The sequence below is a fragment of the Porites lutea genome, chromosome 8 (genome assembly GCF_958299795.1).
Source record: "Porites lutea chromosome 8, jaPorLute2.1, whole genome shotgun sequence".
Taxonomy (NCBI): domain Eukaryota; kingdom Metazoa; phylum Cnidaria; class Anthozoa; order Scleractinia; family Poritidae; genus Porites; species Porites lutea.
In genome coordinates this window covers 26,843,776-26,868,819 of record NC_133208.1, presented here as the reverse complement: position 1 = coordinate 26,868,819, position 25,044 = coordinate 26,843,776, and the positions used below count along the sequence as shown (strand labels likewise).

The following is a 25,044-nucleotide window of genomic DNA, read 5'->3' as shown; positions in this document are numbered from 1 at the left end:
GAAACTGGCAGCTGAATCGTTACGGGCCTAAAGAACTGGACAACCTCAGAGCATTTAATTCGCACAATAGGTCCAAGAAATACACCTTCCTCTCCAAATTCTTCATTTGGAACTTCTTGCACCTGTACCATTTAAAAGAGTAATCATCAGCAGTTAATTTCATGTATTCTTTTAGGCCTTAAAATTGACTTAGGTTCCCCATAAGTTAAATAAAAACGTAATTCAAGTAACAAAAAGATCTCTCCAATATTCAGAAAACGATTTTTCAGTCAAGCCCTCTAGACTGGTCATTATTAGATCGTCATTTTTTAAAAAAGCGTATCACTTTAAAAAACCTTTATGATAACACTTTCTTTATAAATGGACCTTTTGAATCACACCAACCTTTAACTCCAGGGTAAACGGTGACTCGGGAGCAACAGCATTCTCGGGGACAGTAACCGTCACGCCTGGATAATCAGGATGAATGAATAAACCGCCAGTAGATGTGATGGTGTAAGGCGGAGAAGATTTGACACGGCAAACCACTGCATATGTTGAGCACTCATTTATGTCAGCTTGACCAACGGGGAATAAAAGGTCTGGTATATCCTTGTGAGAAGGGCGCTCATCTTCGATGTCTGTTACCGACAAAAAATACAAGTAAAATGTAACTATCATAATAATTATGCTCTTTTTTTACTTCCTTTGCCATCTAAAAAAGACTGACGCTATAGAAATCAAGACTGGACATAAGATTCAGATCGAGAGCGCAATCGGCACTTGATATGAACACTATCTCAAAAGAAAACAAAACAAAACAAAACAAACCCTTCAGCAATACGGATGACGTACACCGCCTCCCGCTTAGGGAAACAGGGTCTGCCAAACGGTTCTCTATAGTTGCCATAAGTCTACTACATTACCTTGGCGACAGCGTAAGTCCTTGGTTCCACTCACGTCTTGCCATTCATTGGTCTCTTTGTTGATCTGCCGTTTTATCACCACTTCGTAGCCCCGTAGTTCCGGTGCGCTGTGAGAGAGCGACAAATTCACCATGGTATTGAATTGCAGGCGTTGGCCATCGTGGGAAGATAGTTCAATAACATTGCTGACAATGGCCTCGTGTTCCTGTAGTGGGGGTGAGCAGACACTGGATTTCCATCTGTAGACCACTATTGACGTAGACTCAGACACAGCATTTGGAGGGAATATAAGATGGACAGCCCCTAAATTGAGGGCCCAGTGGCTACCTTCACTCGACACTTTTCCTCTGCAATGAGTCAAAATTTCAAAAAGTCGGTTGCTTTCAAAACATAGCTTACCGTAGTTCAATGTTCGAGTAAAATCTACAATAAAATGGAGAATATAATATGTGATTTTTTTGGAGGCATAGGGGACAGAGACTGGACAATAATGGATTTGTTGCACGTAGTGCGCGGGTCAATGCTAGTCTTCTTCTAAATGACGAGTTCAAGGCAAAAAAATCGTCCTACCAGAATATAAATATAATGTTAACTCAGTCTATTATTCACCACCAATTCTTAGCTGCTTTAATCCTCCAAAAATTAGGATAACTTACCCTTAGCGTAGAGCAAAGAAACCGGCTAAACAAAGTCTGTCGTTTTCGAATTTCAAACAGTTCTCCTTTGTGAAAAACAGAACATTTAACAAATTTTGACTCAGCAACGTTCAGTGAGATGCTTGTCCGCCATGTATAATTATGCTTACTATTTCGGTGAAAATAAGCACACTGAAAAGATCGTAATTGTTGTCCTAACAATTTTCGCAAACGCTAGAAATTCAAAACGCCGGATAAAATATAGACTTTTTGAACCTCTACGCAAAAGGTATGTTGTAGATGTTGAGTGCACACGGTGCACCCGCCCGCGCAAAATAATAATAAAAGACATTAAAAACATTAGGCGCGTCCACACGTATCCAAGCTCAAGCTGCGAGAGCAGACGCCTTTTTCGGTTCTTTGAAAAAGCATCTTTTTTCGTGGAATTAGTCTTCCGTCTACAGATATAACCCATATCAGAATTAAACACTCGCTAATACGCGACTTTTTAAAAAACGCTCTCCAGAGAGAGAAGGTCGATTTCTCTCAGGGGAAGGGTGAAAAAGAAAAAGCTATCGAAAACGAGACGTCACTGTATCTGATCTCGCGCGGAACAAGAATGTTTCTCTCTATTGAGGTAAAATGTTCAAGCTTGTTATAGGTATAGCGCTTCTTTTATCACCAGTTTCAGAAAACTGAAGCGTTAAACGACTCAGCAGAGGTCGACAAGTAATGCCTCGGAGGCACCTTTACACAAATGTACTTTGTGGTAACTTTTCGAAGGCATGGGTCTACTCCCTTATCGTCAAACGTTACAGCGTATCAGGTTAGCAATTTTACCGAAATGCAGAAGGCGTGGTGACTTAATTGAGACCTTCAAAATCATGAAAGGCTTGGTAGATTACAGTCAAAATATATTCAGGGTTCAGGAAAAATTCAGCATACTAAACGCGTAATCTCCCAGTCATTTCGCATCATTCCTTAAGATCAGCGCATGACTTCTTTAGAAATAGATTATCAAATATTGTAACCAGCCACCATAAGCAGTCCGATGTTTAGCAAGTATCAACGCCTCTAAGGCCGGTCTCAATCGTTTTAAAATCATCGAAACCTGATTCAAATGGTTTGTGGGAACTATCGGAACAAATCTTTAATGGCATTAGCGACAAAAGTTATCACGTGAATTATTTATTAGCTAATCACGATGTTGCGATGCAGCAAAATGTCTTGTTTTAATTTTTTTTCTTTTTGATATGTACTGTACATATATATGCCTTAAGTAGTCTTAGCTTTTTGCAATATTTATTTCGCTCAATTTTATAAGTGATTATCAATAATTTTGTAAATACTTTTTTATCATTTGAGGTATCTGAGGTGATGTAATAAAGTTATCAAATCTTATCTATTCACTGCCGTTGCCGTCATCGGTGGTTCCACTGAATTTTATTCAAACGGTACTTACCTTGTAATGACACTTCTGCTTTCGCCGACATAAGTATTGTCTTCAGCTTCAGTTTCATCTTCAGGCTCTAATACAACCTCTTTTTTAGCGGCTTTCACAGGTAACACTGTCTCAACCACTTCTTCCTCTTTGCCAGCTTTCGAAAGCATTCCAGTTTTAGCAGTTTGTTCGCACAAAGGCTTTTTCCTTTTTCCTTGCGGAACATAAGATGCAATGATCAGATAAATTAGGATAAACCTGAATATGTCTGTATGTCTACGTATACAGCATACCAGAAAGCTTCAGTTTTTATGCCGATACAAAAAACTGTTCTGTTTTATTAAAATCGGAATTCGACATCAATGGAACAAATAGCCTGCGTGCCGATACACGTGTCCTATTTTCTCTGTTGCACGCGGAAAAGTAAAATAAATGCAGCGTTCACACTTGGTGCCAAAGTACGCTACTCGCTGGGCACTAACGTGAACAAACTATTTTTTAAAGCACACCCACCCTAGAATTCAGGTACGGTTTCGGTGCCCGGGTACAGGGCACAAAAGTGGGCACCGGGCCCCTGTGTGCACACGGCTTTGTAATCATTGCAAAGCTCATGTTTTTTTTTTTTAAATTACGTCTGACAGTGGAGAAATGGAGTAACTATGTACACAGTTACATATCGAGTACTCACGGTGTGAACTCGACACCAGTTTGGGCTGGTACGAAGGCACTGATTCCTGGTAAATGTGGACAGCCCCTGAGAAATGAAACATAACGTTCGCATATCACGTAAAATGCTACAAATTTTGCTTGATCGGATTACTTTGGGTTTTTCGCTGTCGATACCTTTTAAAGATTTTAAATGCTATGGAAGGAGGGGGGGCGGGGACTCCCGATTTTAGTATTTCATGAACGTGGGGATTTTTGGCACATTCCAGACAATCTAAAGTTGTCATTCTCATGTTATTGATGAAACAGAAGAAGTTCTTGGGTGTCTCGAGTGTCTCTTTTTTGGGGGGGACGTTGATTTTTGTCCCCATTCGATCATCCTGTCACTTGAAATCTGGAGTAACCAGTAATACTGGCCCCTGTAGTGCTACCCTTCACCTCAATGAATAGCTCCTTACGGCCTGTGTCTAGTACACTAACATATGGTGGTGTGAAACCATCGAGAAATAGTAATAAAGGAACAGGGGAAGTGAGTCTTTCTGTAGGGACCGTCAACACAAAATAAACAAAGGATCCAAACAACAGAGTTCCCCCGGAGGGCCTTTATTGTTTGGTTGTATTGTTTCTTTTGTTGTACGTGTTCTATGCCTCGGTAACTACAGAAGAGCAGGGGAAATAGGGCGTTTTCACTCACGTGGCGAGAATCTATGCAAATTTATTTGAAAAAAGAAAGCGTTTACTCAAGAAAAGAGTTCAACTCCCACAGGACTGGTTTGGAACACCAACATGCTCGCCGTTTCATTGTTTTGGGACACCAATATGGCCGCAGTGACGTTATGTGAAAACGCTCTATAGAGTTGGTAGCAGAGGACGAGTTTGTTCTTCGTAATAGGCCCAGTAGAATGCCAGCAAGTTAGGGCGCAGAATGTTTTGTACCTGTCCAAAAACTGCTTAAGATAACAGTTGGAAAATCTTTCTAAAAACAATGGTACGATTATTGCCGAAATGACGTGAACATCCCAAAGGTAGGCCAGAAATTTCAACTGTCCAGCCTGAAAAAACACCCAAACTTAATTTGCTAAGGCAAGATTAGAAATCTTAAACTACAGTTAAATAAGACAACCTAACCTCTTTTACGTGGAATAAGACTAACATAGTGAAGCTCGTGCACGTGACCCAGCACAAGTCGGTTGCCACCAGTAACATCATACTCTGGGCAAATCATTACGTCATCGTGATGCGGCAGACTGCTGATCACGCGGATGCACGTTGTAAAACAGTTTGCCGCAGCGTGAAGAATCACGTGATCACCCCATGTTCCATCTGCCATCATGCTTGTGAGGTAGGTATTCCAAGATGGATATCCATCAACAAAGTGGAAGAGCTCTGTTCCATCCGGCTTTAACCAAAAGATACAGTGTATGAACTTAATAAAGCCCAACGTTTTTGTTAATAACATTTTATTACTTTCTCTACTCCAAAATTCAATGGTTAACTTTTCAAACTGACTTTGACTTCCAGACTCGTTAAGTAATCGCCGATATTAATCTCTGTCTTTTTTTCAAGGGGTGACGAAAAATTTTGGGTCGGGAGCCTTGAGAGACAGTTGAGTAGTTTAGTAGGGACAGGTTGCTTCAATTTTGGAACAAGAATCTCATTAAAAAGAGGGCGCGAATACATAAACGCGATGATGTCATGACAAGCATCTCATCAAGATTACGTCATTGTTGGAAGAAAAAAAAACGATAACAGTGAGAAGGAAAATTGAGTAAACAAATTTATCAATCTCACTCTATTTTGTGTAGGATTGCCCTTATTTCCTTCATCGACATGACTCAAGCAATGGAGGCTTTTCTTATTTTAGTCAACCAATCAAAACCTACGACATATGATGGCAGATTCATATAAATTGTCTCGATAATATAATAGGCGACCTAAGTTTTTAAACATTGCATTACTTTTTTAAAAATTAGTATTACCGTGTTACTCACTTTGAAATCTTGAGAGATGCCTATTCATGACGTAATCGGCGCCAAAGGTTTCTTGCCTTCTTTAGAGGGAATTTCTGTCCAAAAAGGAAGTAACCGATCCTTGCTAGTACCACAATACGTTGTAGTAGTAGTAATAACCTTTTCTGTCAAATACGGTAGGTAAAATGGTAAAGGGTTGGACCTCGGGGCGGAGCCTCCCCGTATAAAACCTTGGTGAGTACCCCAACCCCTGGGGGTTACGCAGCCTTAAATAACTAGAATCAAGAAGACTAAAAAAACACTATAAGTTACTAATACAAATAAACTAACCAGTGTAGGGTTGTCCCTCAGATATTGTACAATGGTTCCCCTTAACTGTGAGTGGGAGAGTTTAATTCCTTTTACGTGGTCAAGCTGCTCGGAAAGTGCAAAAAACATGCAGTTTCCCTTTCCTTGATTGTCAGAAATAACCAGGCCATTTTCAAGCGCCATCCTCTTCAAATTCACCGATAACTCAGTTTTGCCGGTCTCTTCCCATACCTCCAGTTGCCTCTTTCGAAGATCACTGAACATGAGCTTCTCTGGTAGTTCTGTTATTAAGAGACGGATAACTTAATCAGTATTATTTCCTTTGATTACGTCTGAAGTTTTCGGGCTGATTAAAAAAGCGATAGATGCTAACTGACGCCCAGTTTGATATAGTCTGTTCTAGGCTCCTAGTTAGTGGGGAGTACGAGTGAACAGAAAAGCGATGCAATAGAAAAAGGCGGCCATGCATAAGCTTCTTGTTTTGCTTGTTCGCATTTATAACTGAGAGCCTGGAACAGTATGCCTGGTTCTTGTAACACCGCTTCCTTCCAATGCACAAAAAAGTCTGTCAATGTACATGAGGGTTTATTTATAGTTTTTAACCATGGTTTACCACCTAGTCCAAAATTCGTAATTAATTTCCTTTTTTGTCGTTTAATTGTTTTAACGTAAGAGTGGATTCTTTTACAACATACGCCTATTAACCTGTTGGAATTGTTTACTGTTTTTTCTTAACTTCAAAATAACAAAAAAACGAATCCCCCTAACTTTGAAAGTGTATGGGAAACTATGAGGAGAACGCGAAGGTATATATGTATAACAAAACAGTTGCTCTCCAGTCTCTCCCTGGGCAGACTATATGCAGAATAATTTTAGGTATCACGATCTATCAAAATCCTGAACTATAAATTTTCTGAGGGCTTCGTATTGGCTAATTATAACAACGTTTTCTTAACAGTATAGAAGAAAAACAACAACAATCCATGGAAAAATTAGCGACGGCAGTGTACACACTCGGCTGAGGGGCGGAGACCCAACGACTATGTTTCCAAATACGTCAGAAGTGTGTTGAATGGTTTTCTCTATGCTTAAGAAGACTATTTGGTTAATTTAAAGCAAAGTTGCCCTAATAAACTATTTATCTGTTTGGATGTCTTACTGGAACTTTGGTCGCCTCGAAAGTTTTAGGTGCCTTTTTCGTCTCTTCCGAAATTGTTAGCTACCCTGATGGGTCCGGTCGAAAGTTCGCGAACATAACAGTACTTCTTGGTTGTCATCATTTTATATGAAAGGCTTTAACGCTGACGGTCTCTGCACAGAAATTTTCAGTAGACCTTTGTTTTCACAATAATTACAACAGCTTGGTAGTAAAATGTGAAAAAATACAACCTATGTCAGAATATCGTGAGTAAGTTAAAAGGAAAACGGAACGTGTATCTAGAAATGTTTAGCCTTCCTCGAGCTTAAGAAATTCCTAGGCAATATTTGCTCCTTCAAACAAAGAATTAATTTTGAAAAAAAAGAAAAGGGCTTGGGTGCCCCTGACTTGGGACCACTTGAAAAAAGTAGTGCCGTTTCAGCAAAGAGCAAGGTAAATATCGGGCTTAACTCTTAGTTCTCTAACACGTTTGTCTAAAAAACCACGTCTCCGAATTTAACCTTTTGTTTCGTTCAGTGTCAGCCGATGTTGAAGAAAATAAGATTTTATCACTTTTGAAACTTATTCACTGCCCAAGTAGAAATGTAGTTACCTTTGAAAGAGAACCATTTTTTCAGTCCAGGTAATGTCGGCGTCTCAAGACTATTTCGGCACTGGCTAGGTGTCCCTCCTTCCAGAATGCTTAGAAGGCACAGACAGCCCTCGTGAGTACAACAGACCTGACCGTGGTTAAAACACTCTTCCCTCTCTTGCATACATTCAGGACATGCGATACTGAATTAAGTCATACGCCAGGTTATTCCAACAGGGTAGCCCCCGTATTAGTGACTGCATTGCCTCTTCCAAAAACTCTCGCACAGCCACTGCCACGTCGTTACTTTCAGGAATTGGTGCTTTGTTTGCTTCAAGATAGTCTTGCTTTTTTTGCTTCTTTAAGATGATCTTTATGACTCTTTTCTTGCACAGAAGGATTAACTGATGAAAGGGCTCCTTCTCAATAAAAAACCGAGATGCTCCATCGAAAAAATGTGGCTTCTGCTTGAATCCACTCTCAGAGCACCATCTTGTTAATCGTGACACAAGCTGACAGAAAAGACCGCGAGGGACAAACCCTCCCAAAAAACGCAGGTACAGTGGGCACGGATCTGAAGGCGATGGCTCCACTTGACAAATGCGTCCAGGTGGCGTCTTAAGTTGACAGGGTACAAATTACGTTTTATCTTTGGGTGAGGGGGCAAACTTGACGATCAATCCGAACTGCTCCATCATGTTCAGTATATCTTCCTTGACTCTGTCTTCCTCACAAAACTTGGAAAATACGTAATCAACAAGTTCCATTTTGAGAGCACCTGTTGCTTCCATTTCCTTCCACAGTTTAGAATGCTTTGGATCCTACCAATAACGAATAGACCGAATTAAAGTTATTAAAATAAAAAAACATGATAAAGAATCATTTAAAATTAAAGAATCTTTATTTCTCTTTTGGGCCTCAAGAGCACAAAAGCTATTGGCTGGGCTTAGCACTCACTGGAATTTCAAGACATTTGCATAAGAAGTCGCCATCTGAACTGGACAAAAAAGGAAAATTATTCAATACTATGTTTTCAATTTTAACTGAAACTAAGTTGTTCGTTTCAGACGCGAATATGCAGCCGTTTGGTTTGTTTGGGGAATTAGCAAAAAGCAAAACTTTGAGTGTTCATTGCACGAAGATCACCATTCAACGTACACAGCGGTGACTTCACAAGCGGGAGAGCAATTGTGGTTTCTTCAGGGCCTATCAATTGTCAATGGGTTAACCTCAATGGTTATAGATTATGACAAAGGTAAACGTGAAAGTTATGTATAAGACCAGAAATATATAGAATAAACGTTAACAAATAGATTACAGATAAAATTTAGAACCTTAAGATTGTTGCTGCCTGCAGGTCTCTAAGGGGAGCGGAAAATGCACATGCGCTGGCTTTGCTTAACAAACATGACGTTTTAGTAGTCACGTGCGACACAACTTACAGAACCGGTTTTCGCCTCGGGAAATACACAAGAATATCACATCCGTGCATGATTCTTTGTTGCAGTGATGTTGTTTCTTACATTTTCATTGCTATGCTGAGAAAAGGATATTTTTATGGCCCGATCGAAATGCAAACCTTATAAGCACGCAGATCTCAGGAAGGCCATAAAAACTGTTGGCTCAGAAATTTCAAACGCACAGTCTCAACAGGAACGCGCATTCCACATTAGAAAACCAATCAGTTTCAACCATAAATCTTGTAGGCGTGGCTACTTTAAAGAACTCGTCGGGCTCCGGAGGAGGTCTCTCTCCATGCTCTCAATTTTTTCTCCCCGTAAGAGACCCTGCTATCAGGGAACTGAAGATAATACTTTAAAATATTTCCTAAAGGGAGCTACTCCTAACATGGAAGCGCGATCATACTGGGTATGAAATTAAGGTGTTCTGAGATGGGTAGAAATGCATCTTATTAATTATGTCCTTGCTTTGTATTTAAAAAAAACTTTTAAAACAGTGGATTCACCAAGCAACCTTTGTGGCATTACTAATGTTTAAAGCATTGGATCCCTACTGAAAGGGTTCCTAAGTCTACACTGAAGCAGTGGGGAAGAGAGAAGGGAGGCAGGGTGTGTGTAAATGGGAATGTTGTAGGCATAAAAACAACTAATAACGGATAAAACATAAGTAGTTAATTGTTAGAAATAGCACCGATATTGAGCGACCAACAAACTGGAATGCAGCTACGTCCAACACAAATATACAGTGCAAAATAAAATATAAAACGTCAAAAAGCACTGATCCTGAGCGACCAACAAACTGCAATGCAGCCACTGCCAACACAAATATACATTGCAAAATAAAATATTTAAGGTTAGAAAAAGCATTGATATGTCCTGAGATAACAGTAATGCAAATTTATCTTAAAATTATTATATTACTGCTATAGATTGTAAAAGTTGGGAAGCTGAAGCTCCTTGAATTGGAAAACGTAGAAAGGTAAAATTGGTCCGTCCTAAAAATATTAAGGATGGAATAAACCGCATTTGAAATAGCTTCCGAAGCCCTCGACACGTGGCTTAGTCACTTGAGTTTCTGCTAACAGCTCAAACCTACAACAAGGCGTGGCGCAAATTTCCAAAAAAACGTTATATGACCATTTTGCGTGTTTTTACCTCAGTAATATCCGTCGGCAGGTTCCTATTCATGTTTCCGTTCTTTTTTATTTAAAATCATAACCCACTTTGCAAAAATCGTTTAACATCTTTTAACTCACCCCAACCCCACCCCAAACGTTCCACTTTAGTGAGTGTACCACGGTGGGGCTAGGGAATTGCTTGAACTTTAGAGGATTAAACTAAACAGGGCTATGATTATGGACTTGAAGTTTTTCCTCCTTACCATGTCATTAAAGGAACGAATGGTGATGAGCTGTTTAAAAACCTCAATAAGCCATTGAGCTTGAAGTACTATGGTGTTGCGATGTCTGACAATCATGCCGAGGTCATGATAGAAATCCAACATCGTGCCAGCTTCATCCTCTTTTTCAATGAAACACACTTCCTGCACAATGTCTTGAAGTTGTTCGAGGTTTAAATAGTGCACTCCCTTGGAAACCAGAGTTTGGACAACTTTCTCGAAGTTGAACCACCTGGAAAGAAAATATAGACATACAGCGTAAAGTTATTGTTTAAGCCACAACTTAACTGTTTGTGAAAAAATCCAAGCTAATATAACAGGCCAAATAAGGTAGGAAGCCTATTAAGCGCATAAAGCCAAAATGAGGTTATGGATTTTGAAGTTTGGGTTAACGTAAAACATACTACGGCAAGCAGGGTAGGGTATTCCTTATTCTAGAGAATGACGTAACCTGAGCGGAAGAAAAGGAGTGGAAAACCATACTGTAAGACGGAGAATAAAAATGTCCTATTTAAAAATACCTCAGGGGGTGTTATTTCCGAATAAATGGCAAACAAGATTTCATCGGAACACAAACTCGGTTTGGATGAAAGTTTCATCTCAAAAGGTTCCTCAATCTCTTGCAAAATTAATTTTAAATGAGTGATTTCTTTTGTTGGTCTTTGAAAAAACACTGCAAATGGCAAAGAAGTTCCAATTCGTCAAGATGATCGGGTGCAGGTATGTTTGTTATCATATTTGTCGAAGGAATTACTCATTTTCTCTTAGGCAAAACATCTCGAATCTATGCCAGTCCATTTTCGTCTTCTTAACTGTGTACTACGATAAAATTTTCAAACACTGACTAGAATGCTCTTCGATGAGATTACGAGTTAGTTTCTTCATCGCGTTCGTTCACAAATAAACACAGTTTAAAATGTTGAAGGGCGAAGTCAACATCCAAGTCCTCAAGGTTGATAGACGTCTTATAACTTTATTTAAGCCTTTTTTCCGAAATGAGCATTTTCTTTGAAATTTTGGTCCGTGTAGCAAGTTGCGGACTGCAAATTGACCAATCGCATGGCGAAAACAGACTCAGCCACATGATAAGCAATAATATGCACCAAGCCCCAAACGTTGTTCAAACGCTGGATAGCACTATCCACCTAATAAAGCACTATCCAGGGATAAATATTGGGGAAAACGATTGTACTATCCAGTGGATAGCGCTATCCACCTTTTAAACAACTAGGGCCTGACCCGCAGTTACCAATTCAGCGTTTCTCTTTCAACTTACCGTACTGGTATCTCCTCACCCGTGTATGGCTCCTGCCTCAAAACTTCAATCAATCGTTTCTGAAGTGCGATTACTCCCTCATCAGATGATCCTTGAGTATTATCGACGGAGAAGAAAGGGCGAATCACGTGACAATCGAAGTCTTTCCCAACTATCTCCCCCTGAATCTGCAATTCAATCTCCTTGACATCCTGATGTGGTTCATCCGCATGTGTGCCCACAATGAATACTGGAGGGTGAACATAGGGCAGGTTTTTCCCTTCATTCCCTTCTGGTTGTAATAGATGCATATTACTGATGGAAACTAGCCACGATAATAAATTTTCCATATTCGTTTCCTTATTTGGATTAGTGAGATGAATTTTCAAAGTTCCTTGTCGGAAACACGGCTGAGCAGTTTTCTTTAATCCTTTGCTGAGATCATACACCAACATATAAACTGCTCGTGTCGATAAAAAAACTGGGTACGACGCATAGTAAAGATGTTGACCAGCGAAGTCCCAGACATCAAGGGTGATATCATGTTTAGTGGATGTGGTATCACTCTGATGATTTAAACCTTTTAGAAGTTCAACAAGATGATCTGTAAATTCCTTCGGAGGCAAAGTGGGGTCGATGTTTAATTCAGTTGGGACGCCCGTTTTTGCATCTTCTTTGTCTTTGCCGGATGTTCCCTAAAAAATTGTTTAAAGCGTTTAATAAACTGGTTAACAAGCTCTTTTTCAAATGCATTAACCCTTTCACTGCCAAATATGACCAAAGGCAAATTCGACAAAAATCCCAAATTTCATTTTGTAAAATTTTTTAAAACAAATAACACCACATGAAAGTACTTCCAAAGAGATTTCATTTGAATGGTCGCACCATTGCATTTTGTCCACAGACGTAAAAGTTAGAACCACCTCACAAACTCCATCATCCACTCTGGCAGTGAAAGAGTTAAAATATGTATGTTGGAGAGTTATGCAAGCCACTGTATTTTCATTCAATGCAGGTCTTCCAGAAGAAAAGGACCTTCCATACACGACTGATTTCAACATCGATGTCTGCACGGTTTTACCACCGGTGCCGTAACTGTATTCTCATGCGCTCTTTTTACTGATAGAAGCAATCTAACTCAGTGGTTAGAGCATCCGATTAGTGTACGTAAGGTCGTGGGTTCAATTCCCATCTAGAACTCAGATTTTTTTCTGTGTTTTTCTCTCCACACATATCATTTCATTCATTATTCAGAAGCAATCTTACCAATTTTTGTACATGACCATATAATTCGAGGTACTGCACTTCGAGGGATCGCGCGAGAAAAAGCAAGAACTGGAAGATAAAACGAGCACTGGAAATCCTAAGATTCCTTAGAACGGCAGACGAAGGGTAAAACCTAAATGAGGGTTACACAATCTAGTCTCATTGATAGTACTGAAATATATGTACAGAACATCTTGAAAAAGAATAGGGAGAATATTTTTTATAACCTGCAGATCAGGGACCATTTACAAGCAGGGAGGGCAACCCTGGTGCAAGGCATACCCAAGGAATAGGGTCAAAATACAGCTGTCTGTGGCGTAGGCTAAGCGGAACCCAGCTTAATTTCAGTTTCTTTTGTTGGCCGCCTTTTATCACTGACAAACACGTACTTCTGTATATTAACACTACCCTTCTCTTCCTAAAACCAATTAACTTAAATTATCAGTATAGATAGAACCAAATTGTCAGCTAGTCTAGTGACTTGAGACTTCAATTGAGAGGCCTTGAGATCAGATTTACAACCCGACGTGTTGCGTGAAGTCATCATCTCAGTTTAAATCCTCAAAATCTAAAAGCCGTGTAGTACGCTGTAACAGCTTGAAGAAGAAATAAACTGTTGTTACACCTTTTCCAGTCTCGTCTTTGGACCTTCAAAATCGGTCAACTGTACTGTGTGTTCTTGTTGTTGTTGCTGTTGTTGTTGTGTTTCTCTTGCCCATTTGACTGAAACGTGCTTATTCGAGTATGGTTTGAAAGATCTAATTCTCCTGCACAGATTAGGTACCACAGTTGTCTATGACCGTTAAAACGGATAACGTCACAGGTGGTATGAGGGACGTGGATCCAACCGGGCGGCTACGGGCGCTTCATGTGTGAACGGGTTAAAAACAAACAAAAAGTTGTCCCTGGTAGGCGAGTGCTTTTTTCTAGCAGAACGTTAATACCGTGAAACTAGGGCGCTCAGCTAGGGCTACCCTAGCCTTAGGCTAACCCAATCTGTATTGTAAACATGTCGTAAGAAGTAATGGGCCAGTGCTACTCTAGGATTATCCTCCCTACTTGTAAATAGGCCCTTAATAAGAACAGATCTACAATCTTGCCAAGAGGGGCGTGGAAATCTTCATCGCCCCACTGCTGTTTCGCCCTTGTGTACTGACGTGTTAGAGGGAGATCTTGATAAAAGGAAGCCTTATAACATAATTAAACCTTATCCAGAACAGGGGTAACAAGTTCATACTGTCTAGAAAATCGGATAAAAACGAAAACTGGATTAGCAAAAACGCCAAAATTTCCTTCTTTCCTCCTTCCCTCCCTAAAGACACATCTAAGTGATGTTATTTTCCTATTGATTCTGGAAAGATTGGTGAAATTAAAATTAAAACCCAATGCATCTGAATCCTTTATATTATTAGTAAGGCTACAACCAAAGAAACTCTTAAACTGACCTGATTTATTTGTGAGTTAAGCACTGCTTGTTTTAACACTTGAGGTACTCCAGGAGCGTCAAAACCAAACTACAAGGGTAGTAAATATAATAAATCAAAACAAAGTACTTTTATAACTGTAAATTTTCTTTTTTATTTACACATATAAAAGATCCAATAATAATCCAGAAGGGCTTTGATGTTTGCTGTGTTAGTTCACCGCAGCTCCTTTGCACTTGCCAGCGAATTTTGATTATGTGGTATGTTAGCCTTCTCAGCAGGCTTCACTGTCCTGTTTCAGAAAACAAGCGTGAGAATAGGGAGAGAACGCTGAGGGAACCGTTACATTAGGAGTTGCCTGAGGAGGAGGTTAGGGCTATGTTACAGTACGAGAAATTCTATTTGCATGCTTTTATTGTTTGTTTGTTTCAATTTTGGGTTGCTGTTCGATCACCTACCTGACCCATTTCAGTCTCTTTGTTTGTGTCTAGAATTTGATCCAGCTTTGCTTCTTCTTCATCGTCGTCCTTGTCCTTGTCCTCGTCATCTTCGTCTATATTGGTGTCTTCATAATCGTTTTCCTCACCTTCTTCTTTGTCCTCGTCATCTTTTTGCATGTTTCTAGCCACCATCTTTGCAAGATTGGAAGCGAACTGAGACACACCTAGCTTTTCATCCGTGCGTTTCCAGTTCTTTACTTGATCGATATAGACTTCGAATTTGGATCGGTCAACTTCAATTCCGTCAGTACTGTCTTCGCCAGGGTCAAATGGCAGACCTAAGAAGGACTTCTTCAAACTTGTCTTTCCCGCACGATCTTGACCTATCAGCATGATTCGGGCTCTGTACACATTCACTTTTCCTGTCTTCAAAGCATTTTCATAAGCAATCTGCGCTCTTGGTCCTCGTGCTATGATCTCGCTTGGAACTAAAAAATAAAACATTTTCAATACATTTTCAGTCAAAGTGATAAAAATTTATATATCCCCTACGCCTTGACCTGGATTCGTTTGGGTTGTCACAGTGACGTCATTGCGAGAAAAGGTTTAGCCAAACATAAAAGAAAGGAGGATAAAGCGATGTTCAGCGACGCTGTCTTCTTGCTATTCTATTCGATTCAATATCGAACTTCCCCAAATTAATAATCTGCAGATCTGCGAGCAAAATTCCTGAAAGCAACTGAACAGCTCTTAAATAAATAGAACAATATAGAGATAAAGTATGAAAAGGGGGTTAAGCGGAATACGACAAATATCGTGCAAGGAAAAATTTCTCGAGAAGTCTAGAGGAAAAAACCTCCAGTATTAGTATTAGTATTAATATTAGTATTAGTATTAGTATAAGTGTTAGTATTAAAATCACTTGAAAGTTGCACACAAAGGGGTATCTTAAGTGGCAAAAAAGAGAACCCAAGGTTACGCCTTTTCTCAGGAATATTTGTCAAAAATTTTCGACTGAAAGCATTCCTTGCCATTTTTTCCCTGAAGAGGGTTTCACTTCTGTCAGTCCCTTTGTCCCTGTGCACTCTCCCTAGGAGATTATTTTAGTAATTAACAAAGGTTTAAGGGTGGCTCCGTCATTAATACAGGCACATTGAGCTATGACGAACTTTTCGTAATACGTTTTTCGTTTTTAACGCGATGGCTCCGAAACTTTGCAAAAAAAAAAAAAAAAACAGATACCCTTTTGCAATGATATGATTAAGTGCTTTTTGAAGGTATTCTTTAGCCTTGGTATACTGACCAACAGATTCAAACACAGTTCCTCGTTTTACGTAAGCTGATGCTTCTCCTTGTTTCTCACCTCTTTCTTCTTTGATCGTCAGTGCTTTTTGAAAGTATTCTTCAGCCTTGGTATGTTGACCAACAGATTGAAACACAGTTCCTAGATTTCCGTAATCTGATGCTTCTCCTTCTTTGTCACCGATTTCTTTCCTGATTTCCAATGCTTTTTGAAGATATTCTTCAGCCTTGGAATATTGACCAACAAATTGAAACATAGTTCCTAGATTTCCGTAAGCTGATGCTTCTCTTTTTTTGTCACCGATTTCTTTACTGACCACTATTGCTTTTTGAAGGTATTCTTCAGCCTTGGTATATTGACCAACAGATCTAAACACAGTTCCTAGATTTCCGTAATCTGATGCTTCTCCTTTTTTGTCACCGATTTCTTTCCTGATCACAAGTGCTTTTTGAAGGTATTCTTCAGCCTTGGTATACTGACCAACAGATCTAAACACAGCTCCTAGATTTCCGTAAGCTGATGCTTCTCCTTTTTTGTCACCGATTTCTTTCCTGATCACTAGCGCTTTTTGAAGGTATTCTTCAGCCTTAGTATATTGACCAACAGATTGAAACACAGTTCCTAGATTTCCGTAAGCTGATGCTTTTCCTTTTTTGCCACCGATTTCTTTACTGACCTCTATTGCTTTTTGAAAGTATTCTTCAGCCTTGGTATATTGACCAACAGATCTATTTACAGTTCCTAGATTTCCGTAAGCTGAAGCTTCTCCTTTCCTGTCACCGATTTCTTTCATGATTCCTAGTACTTTTTGAAGGTATTCTTTAGCCTTGGTATATTGACCAACAGATCTAAACAGAGTTCCTAGATTTCCGTAATCTAATGCTTCTCCTTCTTTGTCACCGATTTCTTTCCTGATCACAAGTGCTTTTTGAAGGTATTCTTCAGCCTTGGTATACTGACCAACAGATCTAAACACAGCTCCTAGATTTCCGTAAGCTGATGCTTCTCCTTTTTTGTCACCGATTTCTATCCTGATCACTAGCGCTCTATGAAGGTTTTCTTCAGCCTTGGTATATTGACCAACAGATTGAAACACAGCTCCTAGATTTTCGTAAGCTGAAGCTTCTCCTTCTCTGTCACCGATTTCTTTTATGATTACTAGTGCTTTATAAAGGTATTCTTCAGCCTTGGTATATTGACCAGCAGAAAGAAAGACAGTTCCTAGATTTCCGTAATCTGATGCTTCTCCTTCTTTGTCACCGATTTCTTTCCTGATTACCAGTGCTTTTTGAAGGTATTTTTCAGCCTTGGTATATTGACCAGCAGAAAGAAACACAGTTCCTAGATTTTTGTAAGCTGATGCTTCTCCTTCTTTGTCACCGATTTCTTTCCTGATCACAAGTGCTTTTAGAAGGTATTCTTCAGCCTTGGTATATTGACCAACAGATCTAAACACAGCTCCTAGTTTTCCGTAATCTGATGCTTCTTCTTTTTTGTCACCGATTTCTCTACTGATCACTAGTGCTTTTTGAAGGTCTTCTTCAGCCATGGTATATTGACCAACAGATTGAAACACAGTTCCCAGATTTCCTTAATCTGATGCTTCTCCTTATATGTAACAGATTTCGTTCGTGATGACTAATGCTTTTTGAAGGTTTTCTTCAGCCTTGGAAAGTTGCAACGACTGCACCAATATGCAGGGTCTGTAGAATCTCCGAGATGTTGTCCATGATACTTTTTTCTTAACCTTGAAAAAAATATATTCTAAGAGTAAAGAAAGTGGAAACAAGATTCTTTTAAGAATCTTGCTTTCTTAACGTCTTGTTAACTGAGCAGTTAAACTTCTTAGACAACATATTCAAGCTTTCATGTAATATATCAAGCATGAGACGCAGTGTTTCATCACCAGTTGAAATACTGAGAAGATAGTTGAAAATACGACGCGCAGCGGGGTATTTTTGACGAACTTCGAGGTGTTTCATCTGGTGATGAAACAGTGTGTCGAATGCTTGATATTTCTTCTCAAACAAAATTATTCTAGAGGGAGTATTTAAAGACGCAAAAATGAGCAGTTTTTCATCTGAAAGATTTCCAAACACTCATTAAACATTAATTTCCTTTATATTTTCTTTATGAATTATTAATGAGTTTGAGAATTAAGATTTACTGGGGTAGGTCACGATTATAAGAGTTGGACTATCATTTCTTTGGCCTATTCTATACTTTTTAAATCTGCAAGTTCAGAATACTTAAAGAAATAGTTTTACAGAGTATTTTGTAGCCTAATGTTTACCATCATACACCTTACTGTTAAAAATTCTGGAAAATAAAACTATTTCAGTCGCAAGATTTGAAAATCGGCGAACCCAGGTTCTCTCTTACTCCTGATTCATTACCCAAAGGCACTCTGATATCTTTACTCACCCAGTCTAACTTTTGTTTCTATTTTTGCCATTACATCTTATATAGTCCTTTATATAATTTTTGCCAGCTCCTTAATTTTTAGAATTGAATTTTTGCTCGCTGTTTACCTTAAATGGAACTTGTAGAGCAACACTGGATTTGATGTCTCAAAATAGTCTTACTTACAGCTGGCTGTTTTCTAAATATAAAAGAGCCATGTATATTTCAGGATAGCTCTTTGTTACATTATGTACTTTGTCCCATTTCTAGTTCTGACACATTCGTCTTCTCTAGGACTTAAAAAATATTAAAGCGAAATGGTTTGGTATTTCATTGGTGTTATAAAATAAAAAAAAAACAGTACATGGCCGCTTGGGGATACGAAGTATCTTTCCTTGTGCTGAAGAAGAAGTTTTGTATCTCCGCTTGGACAAGTAATATCCTCTATTTATTATTCATTCAAAATATAGGTTCTAATCCCCCAGCTAATTCGCCATAACCATTTGGAGCTCTTCAGTCCGGCGGCTTAGCTAGAAATTTTAAGTGAGTTGTGCACTTTTAGATACAAGTATGAAGTTTGGCACACAGATGGTAGCTACCAATACAAACATTTTCAGTCATAGTGCCAACTCAGAATTGCGTCGGTTTCCATAGAAACCACAATTTATTAAAACTCTTACAAATTTGATGAATTTAATTCATTTAATTATTTTTCCTAGTTTATCAAGACATGGTATCATTTCATTCAATCATCCAACCTGTTTACCACGTACATCTTGCTTATAACACGCCATTTAACCTTAACTATGCGCCATGGCAACCGTAAGCAAAGGAAAACTAAAACTACAACGACTGAATAAAATTAATGTGCCTTCATTTTGTTCGATTATTATATGTAATACGTTATCAAATTTGATAACCATGTGACGTCACAACATGGTGGCCATTTCAGAAGTCGGGAATTTTCGTACTCATCTTTCTTTATCCGAGATTTTGTCCGATCTTATTCAGTGTAGCTTCACATGTTTCAAAATGGCAGATGTGTATCACGCGTATTGAAGTAAATTTCCCTCTCAAAGTGAAGCGTCCATCAGATTTTTGTTCCGAGATCAGGTATGTTTTTCCACTTCGTTGTTAAATTTAATGTACTTGTCGATTTTTGTGAGAGTTGCAAAAAATCTGGCGTTATATCCAAGGTTTATGCTTTCGATTCAGCATGTTTCTATTGTTGTGCACAATCTCTGAAAAAAGTGCATCAGGTATTTTTATTCGCAATGCGCTTTCAATAATGTCGGCCATATTTGATTGATGTCTTCCTCAAGGTGCTGAGATGGTAGACGATGCCCGTAGAAGCAAAATTTCAAAGTTATGTCGCCTTTGGGGCAAGATCGCGTCTTCAAATACCTCCATACGACTCCGCACTTCAGTAACGCAAAATTTATTTACACGTGAAACATGCATTAAACTCGAAAATCCGTTTCTTTGGCAATTCTTGACCAAAAACTTTCATTTTGGTATCACTGGAAAGGTCAAGAAATGCAGTTTTTATAAAACAATTTGATTCTGACGCGCCGTATAAAGGAAAATTGTTTTAAGGCTTGAAATGACAGGAAGTGACTGCACGCTGAAATTTTTCGAAACGGCTTAACACTTATCATTTTCCAAAATTATTGTAAGTCAAATTCGCTTCGTCAAGCAACAGCCAAAGTTCTAGCATAAAGCTAAACTATTATAGTAGACATTACGAAAAGTTTTCGCCGAGTTCGAATTAAATTGCAACAGATATGACTCTTAGTACTATTCGACTCCGCACTTCAGTAACGCAAAATATATTTACACGTGAAACATACATTATTTTGCATATGCAAATTTTCAGTTTTCCGCTACAACGACTTTCGCTACCTGTACAGTAAAAAATTTCAACAGTTATTTGTATATGCTAATCAATGGGAGGCACACTCATTGTCTGCATGTTCCGTTTTTGTTTCATTGACAGATCTATGGACAACAACCATCATCGACATTATCTCCTCGTGACACGAGGAAGAAAGCAGAATGAACTTCGAAAAACCAAACTTCTGTAGACGATGTTACAAATAAAACCTCTATCCTTAACAGAATAACCATTGTCTTCCATCTCTGTGTCTCTTTAATTTGAACATTTCAGTAGAAACAAATTACGTATGAGTTTGATGATTTGTTTGAAATACACGAAGCTTTCCGCAGAAGTCTTATTTGGAGAAATGCGTCTCAAATACAATTTCACCAGTTTTACAATCTACTGCGAGATGTCTGTTATAAAAAATTGCCATGTAATGAGTTGCTGTCTCGGCAGTACTCCTTTCTATTTCTGAAAACATCTCGACATCGTCCGCCATATTGAATTCAAGAACGCTTTCCCCCAAATTAGGTCACGTGGACGAAAATTTGAACAGCGATTGGCTCGTGGTTTGTGGTTGTTTTGGTCGAGGTTATCAAATTTGATAACGATCCTGGACTGTTAAGGTGATTTTCTAGTTTTGCCACCGTGCATCCCTCACTGCGCATAACAAGATGGCCACCAGGAAAATAGCTTCTGCAGAAACTTGATTAAAATGACGTCGATCGAAGGGAAACGTTATTGGACGTTTCCAAGGCGGTTTCTTTCTGGCTCAGATGAGTCTCAAAGTGTTGGAAATGTCCCTCACGTAAGCAGTACGCGTGTTGCTGAGTTAAACTTCCGGTCCTCACCGAGGCCTTCGATAGTGGATGTTGTGCTGAACCACTACTTTCATGACATTTAAGCTTCATCTTTATCACATTGTCCTAATTGCTTTATCTCGATGTAAATTCCATAAAATAGAATTTTTCAATGCTTTCTTCCACCTTCCACGTACATGCCGCTTTGAAACTCGCCCCAATCCTCCCTCAAAAATCGCAAGAAATAAAGGTGGTGCGCACTATCTGCAAAAACAAGCACGGTTACCCTAATTTTTCTTCATTATTTTAATAATATTCTTCCTTTTAATGGCAATTCTATGACCAGTGGAGAAGGAAGCTGTATCACACACTGTTAGGGCATGGGAGACAAGGAGAAAAGAAGTTATGTTTCATTAGAGTTAAGCCCCGTTGGTGCGTTCCCTTTGCGTTCCGTGTGCATTCCCTTTATTAATATGCCAATGACGTCACCCATTGTTATAACCCAGAGAAAAAGTGCGTTCCTCCATACTAATTAAGTGCCTAGTCGGTGTCTAGCTAGCTAGGTAAAAATGCGTTCCTCCATCTAATAACTGTCTTCCTGCATACTAATTCGGTATAGGTTTACTAATGAGCGAATACTACAATAGGCACAATAGGCTTGCATAGGCTTGCCCGGTAAGTAACTTGAGCCCGGTTTTCCTGAACGTCTATTAACAGGAAAATAGGAGCGAACACCTAGCAACGCGAGAAACGGCTTACTATATCTTATTTAGCGCTACAAACTCAGATATATAAACAAAACACATACACAAAGTAGAACTGAAAACCCTCTATTTCAATTTTGTCTGACGTTTTCTCCTATCTTTCTCGAGGAAATGAAAAACTATTACAGTGTCAGTGTTTCACACACCGTTAGTCAGTTAATTATGCGAGTTCGCAAGCCTAAAGTTGAATACAAATTAGCTCTGCAGTAAAAACCCAAGGGAGAATCTTGACGTATTAGTATAAACACAATTAATAACTTAACAAGGATCAACTGAAACTCGCGCCTAATAATTGCTAGCAATAGAACCAGACACGAGATACCGTTTTAAAAACCAGTAACAAAAAGAGTCAAATACACAGCGATTTGAAAGGAAAAGGAATGAAAATGGATCCTTTGACTGACTATTACAAATCCGTTTGCTCCGTTCTATTTCGAGCAATAATAAAAAGTCCTTCCGTGTCTACACAATTTCCCTATGGCCTCTAAGCCAAGAGTTCGACTTTCTATGTTCTTTCGGTTAGCGAATTGTCTTGTTGTTTGTAGTTGTTCTTTCAGCATTTGCTTTAAAAGAGGCTTCATTTCTCCGTGATCTTGACAGTTCGCACACCGTCAGAAAGGCCAAACACAGGCCCGAAAGGCCATAACTAAGCCAGAAAGGCCAAAACCAGGCCAAAAGGGACAAAAGGAGACAAACGGGCCATTTTCTGAGTCATGTGTCATTTTTTTTTATTAAAGGAAAGGCAAAGGGAACACACCAACGGGGCTTAATTTTAATGAAACATGACTACTACGAACTAGATGTAACCAAAGGGTTTTGGAAAGAGTGTGGGTAGGATATTTCCTGTCTCATAGGACACTCAAAATTCCTTCAAGTATAAATAAGCCTGTGTCATGCTCAAGATAGTGGGGAAAACGTAGCGAAAAAAAGGGCTAAATTTCGAAGCATGGTTGACTAGTGAACATTTTCTACTGAATCAAGTTCTTCCCCGTGCAAATAAACAGACGTATTCTTGACCGTGTAAGTTTGATGCTATGGATTAGTTACCGGAATTTTTCTTTTCATCATGCGATCCGGTTTCGTCCTGTTGAACGCATCACGACGAGATTTTTGCCTCTTAGCAAACGACTTGATAATAGGGAAGCTTAATGCCATTTCCATGTCAAAACATTTCCCCTGCAGGTCAACTGCTAAATATACTTTTCCCGTCTCATAAAATGAAGTTGTCTTGTTCAAAAATAAGGTATCTAGCACATGCAAGAGTAGTGCCGTTTCCAGTTAACAGGACACTGAGGGTTTTCAGTTGTTTCCTTCTGGCAAATAAGCCATTGAAACGAGTCAAATGCTTGAGGCAGCGACCTGTTTCCTTCGTTTTCAAATTAACCTATTTCTTACTTCATTTTTTTTAAACCGACGGTTTTCTCTTTTATATGAATAGCATAGTTTCTTTTTTAGCTAAACCAAGTCGCATGCATATTTAGAATGAGAAAGCACAAACTCTTGCCATCCCAACCGACTCAACGAAGAGAAAAGAGAGAGAAAGCCTGTGCAGATAAATTCCGAAATATGGCCAGCATTTATATATATGAAGAGACGAAAATGACAATAAAAATTCGCATCCAAATTTAAACATCTGTATTGTTGTACCTGTATTTTGAAATAAAACGTCTTCCCCAGCACCCGCATCTTTCTCCTCTCTAACACGAAATTGATCCTCTTCTTTCTTCTTTTCTTCTTTATCGGGCATTCCTCATCAAAGAACATGCATCGAAATATCAAGTTCTCAGGGTCAGCTACCTTTTACAACATCCAACAACACATCTCTCAGGCATTTTCCACGGTATATTTTCCACGATCGAGAAAGATACAACCAACAAATCACTTGGCTTGAGAGGAATAAGAGTTCTTGAACCTAAGCCACTGCTCCAGTCCAACCGATAGGAGACTAATGCAAATGTGGAACAAAATGGCGCAAGTCTCGAAGACTTAACAAAATAAAAAAAAATCGCTTTTGATCGGAATCAAAAGAACTGTTCAGGAAATATCATTTCTTGATGTGTAGACTGGATGGGAAAATAAAAAAAAATTCGTTATGGGCACTTTAAACCTGAAAAATGAGAAGAAGAAAACAAGCTTCGCGGGGGATCTCGGGTTTGAAAATTCTGTTCGCTGCTAACTAGCTGGAATTGGAAAATTGAGCTTGGCACTATATCAGGAAATGACCAGCCTGTGAATGTAAATATTCCTACAATGTTTGGCGCTTGTATCAAAAACCGCATAATGTTCTAGCTAAGCCGCCGGACTATTACAATATTTGGAGGGCGCAAGCAATATATACCAATCGACTCGACGGGGTAAAATATGATGTATTATTATATAGACACGAGTGTTTTACTGGAAAATATACCACTCGTAAAATTCATAAAAACTACATCCGAGACCCGAGTGGTTTATTTTCCATAATCTCACACGTGAGTTTATCGATAACGTAATTTCGGTAATTTTCCTTCGAAATTTGTAGGGGTCTTGCGTCTTTTGAATTTTACTTACACATTTTTCAAAGTTTTGCTTATATTTTGTCATTGTAGAGCCCTATTCAGCTCTGTAGTCAGTGTTATTTCTCAAGATTATTGTGACCAATGTCTTACATTGCTGTACTGTAAATCTGAGCCATCACAATTACTTTTTGGCGAATAAAAATCTATTATTTTATCGATGTCTTTTTGTCTATATGATAATTTATTCTCTCGTTGCAAAAACAATATTTTACTCGTTCGTAAAATATTGTTGGTAAACAGTTATTGAATTCGGCTTTCGTAAGATGAAAAGAAGTATGCATATCTTGGAGGATGTTATCCACTTCGGTCGATAACATCCTCCTCCATCTGCCGAATTCTTCACATCCTACTGAGCCTCATTCAGTAATTGCTAATGAGTACTTAAGGTCTTAAAACATATTTCAATTAATAGTCTGTTTGTAACTTTGTGGGTGGAT

The 25,044-nt window shown here is 38.9% G+C and overlaps 1 pseudogene; it reads right to left on the bottom strand.

Annotated features, from left to right (window-relative positions):
- Positions 1-4,761: 4,761 nt before the first annotated feature.
- On the bottom strand, positions 4,762-23,796 carry LOC140946662 (uncharacterized; annotated as a pseudogene).
- Positions 23,797-25,044: the final 1,248 nt, after the last annotated feature.